The sequence below is a fragment of the Amblyraja radiata genome, chromosome 4 (genome assembly GCF_010909765.2).
Source record: "Amblyraja radiata isolate CabotCenter1 chromosome 4, sAmbRad1.1.pri, whole genome shotgun sequence".
NCBI lineage: Eukaryota > Metazoa > Chordata > Chondrichthyes > Rajiformes > Rajidae > Amblyraja > Amblyraja radiata.
The window spans coordinates 107,520,216-107,538,998 of record NC_045959.1 but is presented as its reverse complement, the minus strand read 5'-3'; positions in this window follow the sequence as shown (position 1 = coordinate 107,538,998).

Sequence of the window (18,783 nt, the reverse complement as noted above, 5' to 3'; positions counted from 1 at the left end):
TAGCCTTCAGGAGAGATAATCTCAACATTTTTTAAACACTAATAACTCTTTTATTTTTCATCGATAGGAAATATCCTCTTGTCCTGCACAGCGGAGGTGGACTCTGAGTAAGATGGATAAAAATCACAGCCGTAATTGGCAGCGTTTTTTTTCTAAAATCAATATTCAGAAGAACAGGAAGTGGACAAGATCAGACTTTTAGTAATAAAGATAGCCTGATGGCTGGAGGGAAGTAGCTGTTCCTGAACCTGGATGTTACAGTTCTCAGGCTCCTGTACTTTCTTCCCAATGGCAGGGGTGAAATGAGTGGTTGGCCAGGATGGTGTGGGTCTCTGGTGATGCTGGCTGCCTTTATGAGACAGCGACTCTCTAAATCCCTTCGATAGTGAGGAGGTCAGAGCCGGTGATGGACTGGGCAGTGTTCACAACTCTTTGCAGTCTTCCTTGCTCCTGGGCTTTCAAGGTGCGTATATTTAAGTCAGCTGTTCTTTATTGAGAACTACATTACATCTTCAGAATTATATACTAGTCTAAGTGGGACCTGTTGGTTCCCAGTCACATGGAAGGCCTGGTCCCCCAACGCAATGTGGTCTCCAACGCAATATTCCAGTACTCACCCGTTCCCCCAACATAACCCGTTCCCCCAACGCAATATTCCACCACTCACACATAGCCCCTAACTGCGCAGGCCCGATTCATTTCTCCTCATCCCTAACACTCCCTCCCCTCCTCTTCATCCTCCCTTTTCTTTCCACTCTTCTCCTCCCCTCCCCCAACCCCATCAATCACCTCTCCCTCCCTCTCCTTTCCCCGACCCTCAGTCACTCCCTCCCTCCATAACTCATCTCCCCTCCCTAACCCCTTCCTATCCCTCGATCCCCCACCTCCCCCACTCCTCACCTCCCCCTAGCCACCACTATCCCCCACTCCCCCTCCTCGCCCTCTTTTTCCCATCCTCCCCAACTTCCTCCTCACCACCCCCACTTTCCCCCTCTCCTTCCCTACCCTCTCCTCTACCTCAATCCCCCCACTTTCCCTCCTCGACGCCACAAGATCTTGTGATTACAGCCATCGGCCTCAGAGCCAGGCTCAGCACCCAAGCCTCAGATACTCGGCGCGGGTTCAGCCCGTCATGCGGGCCTGATCAGCAACAGCAATTGTCGGCCTAATAGGCAGCCTCAGTGCCCAGGCCCTGGATCATCAGCACCCGGGTCCCGGATCATCGGCGCCTGTAGACGCAGCCTCACCCGCTCTCCATTTGGCGGAGCGTTAGTGGTGCACACTCTGCTCACTCCACTCCTTCAGCTTTATTCTCCTCACCGGGCGAGGCGGGCACTGCCAGTGACTAACAACGGACATGCCCAATCAGTACGGCAATGGTGCAGGAAGGGGCGTGTCCTTCCTGCCGTGTCGGTGAATGAGAGGAGAGGAGACCAATCTGCGTGGCAGTGACAGACAGGAGTGGAGACCAATCTGTGCTTGCTCGTTTTTAAAGATTTTTAAACCTTAATAACTTATAAAATATACCATAGATCGGAAAAAAACTTGTTGCACTTGCAGCACAGGAGAATGGTGGCGAAAAATCATAGCGCTATAGTGTACTTTTTTTGCGCAAATAAAAAGACCACGCAAACCGGAAGATAACAAGATCAGATTTTAGTTATATATACTAGACTAAGTGGGACCCGTTGGGTCCCAGTCACACGGGAGGCCTGGTCCCCCAATGCAAACCATTCCCCAATGCAATATTCCACCACTCACCTGTTTTCCCAACGCAACGGCGGGCGTGTTCTGTAGCCGGGGGATGTGGACGGCTTCAGGCGGGTAGCGGCCTGCAGCCAAGGGAGGGGGACGGCTTCAGGCGACACCTATCGGGGCAGGTGGGGGGTGTGTGGGGGAGGGAGGTGTGCGTGGGGGAGGGGAGATGTGTGGGGGGGGGTGCGTGAGGGGGGGAGTGTGCAGGGGGGGTGTGACGGAAGGGGGGGGTGGGGGAGAGGGTGAGGGTGAGGAGGGGTGTGTGGAAGGGGAGTGTGTGCAGGTGGAAGTGTGCGGGGAGGGTAGTGGGGAGGGGGTGTGGGGGAGGGAGGGTGTGGGAAGGGGTAGGGGGGAAGGGTGGTGTGGGGGAGGGCAGGTGTGGGAGAGGAGGTTGTAGGAGAGATGGAGGTGTATGGGAGGGGGTGTTGGGGAACATAGAAACATCGAAACTAGGTGCAGGAGGAGGCCATTCGGCCCTTTGAGCCAGCACCGGGAAGGGGGGTGTAGGGGAGGAGGAGTGTAGAGGACGGGGGTGTAGGGGAGGAGGAGTGTAGGGGAGGGGGGTGTAGGGGAGGGAGGGGTGTGGGGGAGGGGGGTGTAGGGTAGGGAGGGTGTGGGAGACAGGGCTCAACGGTTCCCGGCCCCAGCTCTGATGGCACTCACCGGCTCCAGGACCCGGTTCCGGACTCACTCAGCGGCTTCTGTCCCCAGCGCCTGTGGCGCTCACAGTCCCCGCCACAAACACAGCCAGCATCTGCCCATGAACACAGCCAGCCCCCACCCTTGGAACACAGCCCACACTCCACTCCTACAGCTTTATTCTCAGGGCCAGTGCTTGACAGCGGGTGCCGGAAGGGGTGTCACCGTCCCGGCAAATAACAGACCAATAACTTGTGTTCCAATCACCAATTGGAACAAAACTTGATGCGCTTGGAGCAGAGGAGAACGGAGAGTTAAGGGCCTGTCCCACGAGAATGCGACTGCATGCGGCAAGCGCAACCAAACCGGAAGCGTGGGCCGCGCGGAGGTCGAGTGATCCACGTACAGTGCCTGTCCCACCAGCATGCGGCTGCATGCGGCGAGCGCAACCAAACCGCAAGCGGGGGCCGCGCGGAGTTCGAGTGATCCCATACGTGTTGACGTGAAGTTTGAGCGAAGTCCGCGGGAGGTTCGCGCGTGTCCTGCGGCGTCAAGACACTGCGCACGCCCGTCGAGGTGGTGCGTACGGCCTCAATGTGGCTGCGGGCCCCGGAGTTTTTCGGAGCCCCGCGCGATGTCGGGACCAGCCCCGCACAACTCCATACGGCTCCTGCGATCGAAGTGGGACCGGCCCTGCGAGGCCGTACGGCTCAAGCGTTAGGCTTGCTCGTGGGACAGGCCCTTAAGGTGGCAAAAAAATCCTAGCGATAAAGGGTACCGTTTTGTGCAAATTTAAAAACAACGCAAACCGGAAGATAGATAGATAGATAGATAGATAGATAGATAGATAGATAGATAGATAGATAGATAGATAGATAGATAGATAGATAGATAGATAGATAGATAGATAGATAGATAGATAGAGAGATAGATAGATAGAAAGAAAATATAGCATAGATAGATAGAAGATAGACAAGATGAGAGTTTTAGTAATAGTAAAGAGATAGATTCTCATACCTTCATTATAATGCAGAATTTATATTATTAATGCAAGTGGTGGTGAGGCCTATCAGATTTACGATCGATGGTATAAACTATTTTACTGCCACATGTTAAGTATACTCTGTTGAGTTACTGGCATGTTCTTATTCGTGAAAAAACCAGAGCAATGCTCCCATGCTTCACATATCATTCTTCGTCAGGCACATTAGGATACACCTCCTTTTTCTATACACTGATAAAAACCATCTATTTAACTACAGACTCTTTCCATTTATATACACCGATAGCTTGAAAACAACCTGCATGCGCAGAAATTGATTTTTGCATTCACACTTGCGTTACACCTTATATACGTATTTACAACTTGGTCATAAACTAATACTATGTTTTGTGTGCATTTCCTAAAAGAGAATGTTTTAAATTGCAAAGAGAACATTTCTTCAAATTTCTTTCCACGTTCATTTACTTTCTTTTGCATGTGCATACATTTATCCTTCCCTTTAAAGCCAACAACCAACATGTCTTTGAACAGAAGATGTTAATATTGACCAAATTAAAGACACTATAAAATGGAGGATCCCTGCATTTGTAAGATTTGCTTAACCTTTGTCAGTGGAAAAATACAGGCTGTGGATGGCGCCGGCCAGCCTGAGCCTTACATTGATTTGCAGGATGGACAAAGATCCAGATGTTCTCTTAATTTCCTCCTAATTGATAATCTATATCAAGTCACATCTTGACCCTGTCTGATCTTTATTTTGATTTTAGGGAAAACGCTACCATATATCGCTATTATTTTTGGCCATCTTACTCACAGTCCTCCTACACTGAGCAGGCCCCGAGGATTTTTCCCATCGATGAAAAATAAAAAAGTAATGAGTGTTTAAAAAATCTTGAGATCCTCTCGCCTGTAAATCACTGCGATGAAGGTAACACCCCATCCGGGGGGGCAGGAATATAAAACCCCGGATGCATGAACATGACTCGGTCACCCTGCAAGATCGCGAGGGAGTGGCCAGGACTCTCATTCTATGCTGTGAATCAACTGAACTGTGAGTCTGCAATGTACTTGCAATAAATGATATGTTGGCCCTGAGTGAAAATGAAATGAGTTTGGCCCGCCCTGTGCTTGAAACTTCAATGGCAATGGAAATGAAATGAAAATGCAATGAGCTGTTTGGCCTGCCCTGTGCTTGAAACTGCAATGGTAATGGAAATGAAAATGCAATGGGGTTGTTTGGCCTGCCCTGTGCTTGAAATTGCAATAGCAATGGAAATGAAATGAAAATGCAATGAGCTGTTTGGCCTGCCCTGTGCCTGAAACTGCAATGGCAATGGAAATAAAATGAAAATGCAATAAGCTGTTTGGCTTGGCCTGCCCTGTGCTTGTAAAACTGCAATGGCAATGGAAATGAAATGAAAATGCTATGTGCTCTTTGGCTTGGCCTGCCCTGTGCTTGCAACTGCAATGGCAATCGAAATGTAATGAAAATGCAATGAGCTGTTTGGCTTGGCCTGCCCTGTGCTTGAAACTGCAATGGCACTGGAATAGAAATGAAAATGCAATGAGCTGTTTGGCTTGGCCTGCCCTTTGCTTGAAACTCCAATGGCAATGGAAGTGAAATGAAAATGCAATCAGCTGTTTGGCCTGCCCTGTGCTTGAAACTGCAATGGCAATGGAAGTGAAATGAAAATGCAATGAGCTGTTTGGCTTGGCCTGCCCTGCGCTTGAAACTGTAATGGCAATGGAAATGAAATGAAAATGCAATCTGTTTGGCTTGGCCTGCTCTGTGCTTGAAACTGCAATGGCATTGGAATAGAAATGAAAATGCAATGAGCTGTTTGGCTTGGCCTGCCCTGTGCTTGAAACTCCAATGGCAATGGAAATGAAATGAAGATACAATCAGCTGATTGGCCTGCCCTGTGCTTGAAATTGCAATGGCAATGGAAGTGAAATGAAAATGTAGGGAGCTGTTCGGCCTGCCCTGTGCTTAAAACAGCAATGGAAAAGGAAGTGAAATGAAAATGCAGTGAGCTGTTTGGCCTGCCCTTTGCTGGAACTGCAATGGCAATGGAAATTAAATGAAAATGCAGTGAGCTGTTAGGCCTGCCCTGTGCTTGAAACTACAATGGCAATGGAAATGAAATGAAAATGCAATGAACTGTTCGGCCTGCCCTGTGCTTGAAACTGCAATAGAAATGGAAATGAAATGAAAATGCAATGAGCTGCTCGGCCTGCCCTGTGCTTGAAACTGTAATGAGAATGGAAATTAAATGAAAATGCAATGAGCTGTTCGGCTTGCCCTGCCCAACGGGTCCCACTTGTTCTAGAATCTATTAAAACTTTGCAAATAAACTTAAATGCAATGCTTTGATTGCTGCAAAGGGATTGTAAATAATGTAAATAATGTTGCAAGACAGTTACCCTGCTGTTTGTTGATTGGCCAGAGTGTTAAGACCTGGCAGAATTGTTTTGTGATCCAGGGTAAATGTTACATTATTCAGTTAACTATCTTCCTTCCAAAAGCTTCTGTATGAAACATTGTTTAAGACTCTCTGTAATTCGGTTGGGGAACTGTCAATAATGTATTGATGTAATTGATATATATGATTGGAGTGTAAGGGGAACCACCCCTCTGTAGTTCGCCCCCTCAAGGTTCATGGACCTATAAAAGGTCGCCCCCATTTAGATCGGTGTCGATCTTCTGGAAGGGCGCTTGGCACTGCATCACCTTTTGGGCAGTGTCTGCTTGCAAGAGGCTGAAGTGCTTGGATCGAATCCGCATTTGGTAGGTATCGTATAGGGGAATTTGTGTTTGTTCTAAAAATAAAGATTAGTTGGTCCAGTGCTTGAGTCAGTGTTTTTACTGAACTAGACTAGGGGGTAAGCTTTAGCAGTGTATTTACAAAGATAGATACAAAATGATGGAGTAACTCAAGGGGCAGGCAGCATAAAGATACTGTGTTACTCCAGCATTTTGTTTCCATCTTTGGTTTAAACCTGCGTCTGCAGTTCCTTCCCACACAAGCCTTTAACAGTTTCTGTTAGGCTAATTGTAGGATCGCCTAACACTCTTTGTAGTCAAAATATGTAGAGAGGAATTGGTTTATACCGAAGATGCTGGTTTATACGAAGATATTCACAAAGTGCTGGAGTAACTGAGAGGGATCAGGTGGCATCTCTGGAGAAAAAGGATGGGTGACGTTTCGAGTGGGGATCCTCCTTCAGACTTCCACACAATGTGTCCTACCAACACAAGTCCTACCTGCCTGCATTTGGCCCATATCCCTCTAAACCTGTCCCATCCATGTACCTGTCCAACTGTTTCTTAAACGTTGCAATAGTACCTGCCTCAACTATCTCCTACGGCAGCTCGTTCCATACATCCACCACCCTTTGTGTGGAAAAGGCTACCCCTCTGGTTCTTATTAAATATTTCACCCCTCACTAGTCCCCTCACTTGACTAGTGCAGCTGGGACATGTTGGCCGGTGGGAGCAAGTTGGCCTCAGGTCCTGTTTCCGCGCTGTATCACTCTATGACTCTGTGACCCACCTTAAACCTATGTCCTCCGGTTCTCGACACCCCCTCTCCAGGCAATAGACCCCGTGTGTGTCTACCCAATCTATTCCTGTCATGATTTTGGCACAAAACTGTTAAAAAAAAATTTCGACCAGTACATCTCAAATGTCAGTGAGGAATTATGCAAAAACCTCACAGTCGGCAGCTGCGATACATATTTGCTAACTGAATAATTATGTGAATTGAGATGTGCCTGTCAATGTTGTGTTCTCCGACTTTGATACAAAATCATTGTCACAGCTTTGGATCAATAACCATCTATTGATGGCTCTGGGGTTCAGACAACCTCGTACATTTTCAACTCAAAGCAGATGGAATAATGCTGAGCACTAGGTAGTTTATGTTAATTGGTGCAGCGATTTACCCTATAATAGATTTACCAGAAAGCAATGTTTACAGGATCATTACTGCAGCTGAATGATAATTAGGTCATATTTATTTAGTGCAGCTTCTTTCAACTCAAAGATTTCTCATGAATGTAAATCGTACCGATTCTATATTTAAAAAAAGATGAACTGTGAAAGTATCCTCCTGTAGCGGACTGACTCTGCCAAGAATGCGTGGCCTCTTTCCAAAGGCTCAACTGGCTTGCCTGAACCATATTTCTAAAATTGATCTAATATAGAAGTAGGTTGAATATCAAATGATATTCTTCCCATTGGTAATCAAGCTCTTAATTAGTCTGAAACTTGAGGTTTTGTCTCATCTCCTTTGCTTCAATATCATCACCCACAGACCAATAGACAATTGACAATAGACAATTGGTGCAGGAGTTGGCCATTCGGACCTTCGAGACAGCACCGCCATTCAATGTGATCATGGCGGATCATTCCCAATCAGTACCCCGTTCCTGGCTTAGTCAACTCCCCAAGTGTTGACCAAGTATACATGTTCCTAATCCAACTCTTTAACCCTTCTCACTCAACTTTAAGGTAGAGTCATACAGCGTAGAAACAGGCTGATAGAGGGAATTTTATACTTTACCCGTACTCTATATCTGACTTTACTCAGATAGGTGTAGGCACAAAATAAAACAACTCATAGATCAGTGGTGCGTCTAAAGAACGTCAGTTTAATAAAGGCCTTAGCGATCTACATCGGGAAGCAGTGTGAGCAAGCTCAAACTACTTCCAAATCCTACAGAAACTGTAGGATTCTTATACCCTTATGACACAACGGTTACTTGTTGAGTTGAAATAACCAATCATTCATTAATGTTGCCACAAAGTTAACTTAAATCTTGCGCTTTTGGTTGTTTGGAAATCTCCCATCCACATATCTCACATGTAGATACCATAAATGTCCAGATTCCCCCGCCAAATGGAGTCCCCTCGTAAAAGAGATAATTTGTTAACCTTTGGGAGACTTGCCTGATAAACACATTGATCAAGAGCAGCTTGTAATGCAAGATTGCAACAGATACGAACCCAGACATAACTACAAAGAACTACCCTCCCCCCTATTGATAAGGAAGCCTGTTTTTCAGCAGAATGTTTTAGCTTTGCTATTCTGACTACATTCTTGGCCATTTTCCCATCATGCTCCCCAGTATGTGAGCTCCAGGGTTAACCAAACTATAACCTACTCATTTTCCTTACAATTTTTAAATTTCCCTACAACACAATGCCGACCAACATGTCTCATCTACACTAGTCCCTCTGCCCACACTGGGCCCATTTCCCGCTAAACCTATCCTATCCATGTATCTGTCTAAATGCTTCTTAAACATTGCGATCGTACCTGCCTCAACTACCTACTCTGACAGCTCGTTCCATATACCCAGTATGAGTTTATTGTCACCTGTGACAAGTCACAGTGAAATTCTTTGCTTGCATACCCAAGGTATGCGAATAGGCGCCCATAAAGGACGCTTACAAAGTTACAGTGTACCCCCGTGCCAGTTCCACCTTTGTTCTCCCCCCCTCACCCTCCCTCACAGCAGCCCCCCCCACGCGGGGCCCTGCATTATTCTTTGTTTTTCCCCCTCCCTCCATCACCCTGTGTGTGTGAAAAAGATACCCCTCAGGTTCCTATTAAATTTTTCCCACCATCAGCTTAAAATGTTCACCCTCTGAACTGTAGAATGACCACCATGTCTACCTTATGCCACAACTCATCCGGGATATGGTATCAATGTCAAGCTTTCCAGCTTGGAGCAGTCACAACATGAATATGACATGCTATCTGTGCACAGTTTGTACGTTCTCCCTGTGACCACGTGGGTTTTCTCCAGCTGCTCTGGTTTCCTGCCACACTCCAAAGACGTACAGGTTTATAGGTTAATTGACTTCGGTAAAAATTGTACATTGTCTCTAGTGTGTGTGGGATAGTATTAGTGTACGGGGATTGCTAGCCGGCACGGTCAGTGGGCCGAAGGGCCTGTTTCTCTAAACTGAACATTAATATACTGCATCTCAACCCTTTCCTTGTCCTGTGTAAGATTAACAATGATTGTCTCTCATGGATCAATTCGAAGAATAACTTTTATCCCTTCCTGCATTCCCTCTCGCCATTCAAAATCAATGATAAGAATAAATTATGTTCTGGATGGGTTTGATAATGGAGCCAAAAGCAGTCCTACTGGGGAAATGAATAGAACCCATGAAGATCGTGTGGCATGGTATCCAAGATTCAGTGCAGAAAGTATTCAGACCCCTTCACTTTTTCCACATTCCGTTACATTACAGCCTTATTCAAAAATGGATTAAATTCTTTTTTTTTATCATCAATCTACACACAATGCCCCATAATAAAAAGCGAAAACAGGTGTTTAGAAATATTTCCAAAGTAATTAAAAATAAATAACTGAAACATCACATTTACATAAGTATTCAGACCCTTTATTCAGTACTTTGTTGAGGCACCTTTGGCAGCGATTACAGCCTTAAGTCTTCTTGGGTATGACGTTACAAGCTTGGCACACCTGTATTTGGGTCATTTCTCCCATTCTTTTCTGCAGATCCTCTCAAGCTCTGTCAGGTTGGATGGGGAGCGTCAATGCACAGCTATTTTCAGGTCCCTCCATAGATGTTCAATCGGGTCCAAGTCCAGGCACTGGCTGGGCAACTCATGGACATTCACAGACTTGTCATGAAGCCACTCCTGCATTGTCTTGGCTGTGTGCTTAGGGTCGCTGTCCTGTTGGAAGGTGAACCTCCACCCCAGTCTGAGGTCCAGAACGCTCTGGAGCAGGTTTTCATCAAGGATCTCCCTGTACTTTGCTCCGTTCATCTTTCCCTTGATCCTGACTAGTCTCCCAGTTCCTGCCACTGAAAACATCCCCACAGCATGATGCTACCACCACCATGCTTCACCGTAGGTATGGTATTGGCCAGATGATGAGCGGTGCCTGGTTTCCTCCAGACGTGATGCTTGGCATTCAGGCCAAAGAGTTCAATCTTGGTTTCATCAGACCAGAGAATCTTGTTTCTCATAGTCTGAGAGTCCTTTAGGTGCCTTTTGGCAAACTCCAAACAGGCTGTCATGTGCCTTTCACTGAGGAGTGTCTTCCGTCTGGCCACTCTAAAGGCCTGATTGGTGGAATGCTGGAAGGTTCTTCTGGAAGGTTCTTTCATCTCCACAGAGGAACTCTGGAGCTCTGTCAGAGTGACCACCGGGTTCTTGGTCACCTCCCTGACCAAGGCCCTTCTCCCCCGATTGCTCAGTTTGGCCAGGCGGCCAGCTCTATGAAGAGTCCTGGTGGTTCCAAAGTTCTTCAATTTAAGAATGAAGGAGGCCACTGTGCTCTTCAGGACCTGCAATGCTGCAGAAATTGTTTTATATCCTTCCCCAGATCTATGTCTCAACACAATCCTGCCTCCGAGGTCTGCGGACAATTCCTTCGTCTTCATGGCTTTGGTTTTGCTCTGACATGCACTGTCAACTGTGGGACCTTATATAGACAATCATATAAGGATAATCAATGGAAACAGGATGCACCTAAGCTCAATTTTGAGTGTCAGAGCAAAGGCTCTGAATACTTATGTAAATGTGATATTTCAGTTATTTCTTTTTAATTACTTTGCAAACATTTCTAAACACCTGTTTTCGCTTTTTTATTATGGGGTATTGTGTGTAGATTGATGATAAAAAAAAATGAATTTAATCTATTTTAAAATAAGGCTGTAACGTAACAAAATGCGGAAAAAGTGAAGGGGTCTGGATACTTTCTGAATGCACTGTGGAAACTTACAACGCCACAGACCAGGGTTCGAACCCAACGACTGGTCAAAGTCAATTTTATTTGTCACATGCACCAACTAAGTTACAATGAAATTAATTTGCCAGCAGGGATTCAGTTAAAAATAAGAACACACAATATACAATAGAATTTAAGACAAACATCCACCACAGCATTCTTCACTTTGGTGGAAGGCAACAAAGTTCAGTCGGTCCTCCTCCTTTTGTTCATCCGTGGTCTGGGCCATAAACCCTCTGTAGTCGGACTGCCGGATGTACAGGCCCTCTCATCGGAATGATCGAAACTGCGACGTCGGGACGGTCGAACACACTCCGTGGTTTGGAGTGCCCGAATCAGCCACTTTCCCACTGGAGACCACGGCTTCAGGATGATATAGGCTGCAGGCCGGCGTTAGAGCTCTTCTCCGGCAATCCCCGGCAAGGTATCTCAGGCTCCGGAGGTAAGTCCACGCCATGCCCACCACTAGGAGTTCCGCTGACCACAGCCCCACGATGCCAAAGTCACCAGGCCAGCGATCAGAGCACTCCTTTCTGATGACCCTAGGAAAGGGCTCGCCCGCTCCACAATGGGAAAAGTCCAAGCTGCACCCTCTGCTGAAGCTCCGGGCCCAACTCCCGGAAAGGCCGCTCCAATCCAAGCTGTTAGGCCGCGAGAGGGAGTGCCGAGAAGCGACATGGAAAAAGTTGCCTCTCCCTCGAGGTCGCGACTAAAAAACGGTTTCCCCCTTTTCCCCCGACCACCCCCACACAAGACACACCGAGAGACACCAAAACAAACATTTGGACACACTAAAAAACACAAAAAAAGTGGAAATACCGAACACGCTGCTGGCAGGGCAGCCGACCCACAGCGCCCCCAACCGACTTCCATACAGCTGCTGTCTGTATGGAGTTTGTGCATTCTCTCCTTGACCTGCGTGCATTTTCTCCGGGATCTCTGGTTTCCTCCCACACTGCAAAGACGTGTGGGTTGGTAGATTCATTGGCTTGGAAAAATTATTAATTGTTCCTAGTGTGTAGAATAGTGCTAGTGTGTGGGGATCGCTGGTCATTGCGGACTCAGTGGGCTGAGGACCTGTTTTCATGCTGTATCTCTAAAACTAAAACTAAATTAAGTTTTTTAATTTTTTTTTATTTATTTATTTTTTTTATTAGAAGTACAGTAAATTACAATAATACACATCACATATATCTTAATACATTTGTTGTACCACTTCATTTTTCGAGCTTTAAAAAAGACAGAAATAAAAGAAGTAAGGAAAGTGAGCAAGAATCGTGAAGGTGCAGGAAAGTGTTGGGACAATAAAGCCCCTTAGGGAAGAAGTTAGAGAAGGAAGTAAAGAAAGGAAATTAGACGCTAGAAAGAAAAGAAAAAAAAGGAAAAACAATCGCTCTATTGTAACACAAAACTCCGCAAAAAAGGATATACCAACCGTAATTTTTTATTTTTAAAAAATTTATTTTATACTGGTACCATTTATATTTTAAATTACTATTGCACCTTATACTTGTAATAGTTCCATAAATGCAAACCACGTCTTTTGGAAGTGGTCTGCTTTGCCTGCTAGGAAGAGTCTCATCTCTTCCAAGTGTAGTGTTTCGAACATGTTTGAAATCCACATTTTTATTGTTGGTATTGGAGCATTTTTCCAAAATTTGAGTATAAGCTTTTTTCCCATTATTAGCCCGTAATTAAGTAAGTTCTTTTGAAACACGTTTAATTCGGGGTTACCTTCCGATATTCCAAAAATGATCCATTCTGCTTTTGGTACAAGTTTTATTTTAAATAATTTTGTGAAGATTTCAAATATTTAGTTCCAGAATTTTTGGATTTTTATACAAAAAACAAAAGAGTGCGCTATGGTAGCTTCTTGTGACTGACATTTATCACAAATGGGTGAGACATTGGGGAAAAGTTTATTTATTTTAGTTTTTGAATAATATAGTCTATGTAATGTTTTGTATTGAATTAGAGTATGTCGTACGTTGATCGAGCATTTATGCACATATAGTAAGTGTTTATCCCAGCTCTCTTTTGAAATTTTTATAGCTAGTTCTTGTTCCCAGTCTCTTCTAATACCATCGGTTGTAGGTATTTCTATATTTAAAATAATGTTGTATAAGTATGATATTAGATTTGCTGATTCAGCCTTTGTCTTCATGGCTTCATCCAATAAGTCTGGGGACATGTTATGATAGTCTTTTGTGTATTTTTTCAGATAGTCACGGATTTGAAGATATTTAAAATATTGATTATTTTTCAAATTATATTTCAGTTGTAATTGTTGAAATGATAATCATTTTCCTAATTCATACAAGTCTCCGAGCGTTTTGATTCCCATTCTTTCCCATTGTGTAAATGATTTATCTATAATTGAAGGTTTAAACGACGGGTTATTAACTATTGGCATTAAAAGAGATAGATTTCTTAATTTTAGATTCTGTTTTATTTGTTTCCAAGTTCTAATTGTGCTATGTATCATTGGATTTTTATTATAATTTTTGTTATTCAGATTCATTGGTGAGAGGAGAGTCGCACCTGTATTACACGGAGAGCAGTCCTCTCTCTCCATTACAATCCAGTCCACCTGCTGGGCAGAGTTGTCCAGCAGGTGAATCATATTTTTAATATTTACTGCCCAATTATAGTACATAAAGTTAGGGAGCGCTAGACCACCCATCTCTTTTGGTTTACTAAGGTGTGCTCTTTGTATTCTGTGGGATTTATAATCCCATATAAAATTTGTAATGTCTGAGTCTAGTTTTTTGAAAAACTTTTTTGGAAGATATATTGGAATTGATTGAAATAAATATAGGATTTGTGGTAAAAAGATCATTTTTATAGCATTTATTCGACCTATTAAAGACATCGGGAGCGTTTTCCAGAATTTGATTAGATTATTTAGTTTCTTAAGTAAGGGGCTTATAATTGGCGTTAAACATAGCGTGATAGTTTCTAGTGATTTCAATTCATAAATATTTAAATTTTTCTGTGGCTATTTTAAAGGGGAATTTCAAGAGATGTGTTGAGTCTTTCGGTTTTATCGACATAATTTCACTTTTGTTCCAGTTTATTCTGTATCCTGAGAAAGATCCAAAGTCCTCAATTAGATTTAATATGTTTGGTATACTGATTTGGGGTTTTGTGATATACAGTAATACATCGTCTGCATATAAGGATATTTTGTTATTTGAATATTTTGTATTATAACCGTAAATACCCGGGTGTGTTCTAATTTTTTCAGCTAAAGGTTCAATTACCAGAGCGAATAACAGCGGTGATAATGAACATCCTTGTCTGTTGCCCCTTGTTAATTGGAATTTCGAAGATAATATATTATCAGTTAATATTCTAGCCGTGGGTTTGTTATATAATAATTTTATCCATGCGATGAAGTTCTCTCCCATTTGAAATTTTTGCAATACTTTAATCATATAATCCCATTCTACTTGATCAAACGCTTTTTCTGCGTCCAATGAAATGATAGATAACTCTTGTTCTTGAGGTTTGTAAGAGTGCATTATGTTAAGCAGACGTCTCAGGTTATTAAATGTCTCTTGGGTATAAATCCTGTTTAATCCTCATTTATTAATTTACTAACATATTGACTTAGTCTTCTAGCTAGTGTTTTCGCTAATATTTTTTGATCCGTATTTAACAAAGCAATAGCTCTATATGAGCCTGGTTCTTCTATATCTTTATCTTTTTTAAGTATTAATGTGGTCGTTGATTCTGCTAGTGTTTCAGGTAAGATTTGTTCTTTAAAAGCATATGTATACATTTTCTGTAGACGTGGTGTAACTATGTCGTAAAAACATTTATAAAATTCATTACTGAATCCGTCTGGTCCTGGTGTTTTTCCATTCTTAAGTGTGTTTATTGTGTCTTCTATTTCCTTAGATGTAATTTGTGCTCCCAGTTCCTCTTGTTCCTTCAGTTCTAGTTTTGGAAGGTTACAATTGTCCAAAAATTCTGAAACTTTATTATTGTGTATTAGCGTTTTTGATGTGTATAAATTCTTGTAATATTGAGCAAATCTTTTATTGATATCATTAGGTAGTGTTAATAATTCCCCTCTATCTGATTTAATCTTTGAAATTGCATGATCTTTTTCCCGTTTTTTCAGTTGGCGTGCCAAAAGTTTATGGGGTTTATCCCCAAATTCGAAATGTTCTTGTTTTGTAATTTGGAATAATCTTATAACCTTCTCTGATAATAATTTATTTAGCTTAAATTTCAGTATTAAAATTTTATTATGTTTATCCATAGTTGGATCTTTAGCATTATCTATATCTAGTTGTCTGATTTGTTCTTCTAATTGTCTTTGTTCATTCTTATTCTTTTTGTTTTGAAAAGCTTGATACAAGATAATGACTCCTCTAATAAATGCTTTGAAGGATTCCCATAATAAAGTGGGCGATATATCTGGTGTATCGTTTGTCTCAAAAAATAGGTCCATCTGTTTTTTTAGATATATACTCCCTTGTGGGTCTTTCAAAATTTGCGAGTTAAACCTCCAGAACGTAGACATTCCTTCTAATTTTAGAACGAAAGTTAGCGGGGAGTGATCTGAAATCGTATTGGTGTGATATTTAGGGTTCATAGTTTTGTATCCACTAGGAAGTAGTCTATACGTGAGTATGTTTTGTGTACCATTGAATAAAACGAGTATTCCCTTCCAGTCGGATTCGCGATCCTCCAGACGTCTGCTATATTTGTATTTTTTATATATGTATTTAAGAGTTCACTAGTTTTAGATTTCATATTACCTCTTTGTTTTTGCATCGATTTATCTAAGTACGGATCTAAAACACAGTTGAAGTCTCCTCCAATTATAACATTTTGGTAGTTAAATTCTGCGATTGTATTCAGGATTTTATTAAAAAATTGAGGATTATCAAAATTGGGCGCATATATGTTTACCAAGGTGATTGGCGTAGCATGGATCTCTCCTGTAACTAAAATATATCTCCCTTCCTTATCTGATATAATGTTCTTTGATTTGAATGGTATTCCTTTGCGAATAATGATTGCGGTGCCTCTGGATTTCGAAGTATATGAGGAGTGAAATGTTTGGCCTATCCAATTCGCCCTCAATCTCATCTGATCTTGATGTTTAAGGTGCGTTTCTTGTAGAAAAGTAATGTCCGTGTTATATGATTTCAACTGAGCTAGTATTTTGCCCCTTTTAATTGGTTCATTAATACCCCTTATATTCCAGCTACACAATGTGATTCCTCCCATTTTCTTTTGTTTATCACCTTGCATTTTCTCTGATTTTAATACCCTTATTTGTCGGAGGGGCCGTAGGCGCAGATTGGCAGCCACGCTTCCGTCAGTCTGCCCCAGGGCAGCTGTGGCTACAGAAGTAGCTTACCACCACCGAGTGTGACTGAGGAGTGAATGAATAATGTGATGTAAAGCGCCTTGAGTATTAGAAAGGCGCTATATAAATCACATCCATTATTATTATTATTACCTCAGGACTCTGGATATTTGGGGGGCGTTTATATTACTAACTTCCTTGGTAGATCCCTTTTGCGATTTTCCTTGAAAAAAAAACACATAGTAGTGACATATTGTGATTAAAAAAAAATTGAACAAGTAAAATTACAGTGTCTGAAGTATTCGACATTGTAGTGCGTGTCCCACGCGTCTGTGGGATTCGACATCTATTCGACTTCCGAAGTTGATGTTGTACAATTAGTTCCGCTCCTTTTATTACTCTAAACCTAGGAGGGCGGTACCATTTCAAAATCAATTATATTTCCCCCAGTTACACTATATATATATATATATTTCATTCAGACTTATCAGATCTGTGTTCAGCTACTATGAAATGTATTTATCTAACACTTTCATCTACTAATTATTTATAATTAGTTATTCTTTTGATAATAGGAAGCTGTTAGGTGTAAGGGTTAACCAGAAACAGGCTCCTGGAATTATGCCAGGTGCCTGAGTCTCCTCCCTTCCCCACACGAACTACATAACACTTAAACATTCAGTAATATCTACTTTAATTCTAAGATTTGTTATCTCTATATATGCGCTGGTCAGTATTTTTTGCACCTTATTACATTTTGCCCCTTATATAGTTCAGGTTAGTTTCCATTTATATTTCTATATTAGTATTGTTAATTATTGTTAATTCTCTATTTTTTGTAAGGCTGTTTTAAGATCTTAAACCGCCATTTGTCCTTGTGATGCTTTCCACATTCGGCTCTGCTGTTCGTCTCTGCGTTGCTTATCAGTCTTTCCTTCATTTTGAACAAAGAATGTCCTTGAGTTGAATTCCAAAGCGTCCAAAGGAGATAAGGTGTCTAGACCGGCGCACGTGGAGATGCTCTTCCATTTTAAACTTTTAGAGAATGGTGTTTCTTCCCTTATCTTCAGGTGTTCTCTGTGAAGTAATAAAAGGAAAGAAATTGTCCATATCGTCCCGCTGCCTTGATTAATCTTCTGTTTCTGCCACAATCTCTTGGGCATATTTATAAGATGCGTCCGAATTAGTGAAAGTTTTCTCTTTTCCCTTGAAAGTAATGCGCATCCTGGCCGGATAAAAAACGCCACATCTGACATCTTTAACTCCATGGAGAATCTGTCTTGTCTGTGAGAACTTTCTTCTCTTTTGCACGATCTCATAGGGATAATCCCGGAGGAGTTTGATAGAGTCATTTCCAAACGTCATCTTCACTCCGTATTTGATTTTTTTTCATCAGTTCTTCAAGTGCTGAAATGTCCCGAAGTTTGACTATGAACTGTCGTGGGTGGGCTGGATCTGCTTGTGATCTTGGCTTAAATCTAGGTATTCGATGTGCCACTTCAATTTCCAGTTCCACAGGTAAATTGAGTACCTTTTTGATTAAGTTGGCAGTGAACTCACGGGCGTTATTTCCCTCTGCTCCTTCAGTTACTCCCAGTATTCGTAAATTTTGGCGTCTTGACCGTGCTTCGAGATCAAGACATTTATCTGAGACTTTCGCCAGTTGACTCTTGAGACTGTCTAGTTCTAGCTTCATTCCCTGCATATTTTCAGCCATTTGATCAACAACTGTTTCCATGTCTTTCATTGCAGTTACTTGTGAAGAAACAATTACATGCACAGCCTCAAACTTCTTCTTAGATTCTTCTTCCCATTTATTAATTCTCCCCATTAACTCTTCATGCACATCCTCAATTCGTTTTTGTATAATGCCAATGCATTCAATAACTTTTTGATTACCAGTATTAATGTTCGACATATTTTCCATCAATTTGACATTAATAATTTCCATCATTTTTGAGTTTCCAGCCTCAATATCCTTTCTCAGTTCTCTTATTGAGTTCTTTATCTCCTCCATTTCATTTTTATCCTTAGTAGCCAACTCAGTCTTGGCCCTTGTAGCCATTCCAGAATCCACTTCAGAGGTCTGTTCTTCAGTTTTCTGTGTTTTCAGCAGTTTTGAGATTGTTCTCTGAGGGCTCTGAGCTGAAGACGGTTTTTTCATTTAAAATCCTTTATCCTCCGTTTTAAATCACAGCGCTTACTGATGACGTCATCAGCGCGACGTCCCGGGGCTCCGGTGAGATTTTGAATTGGTCCCGACCTCCAGACCCGATTT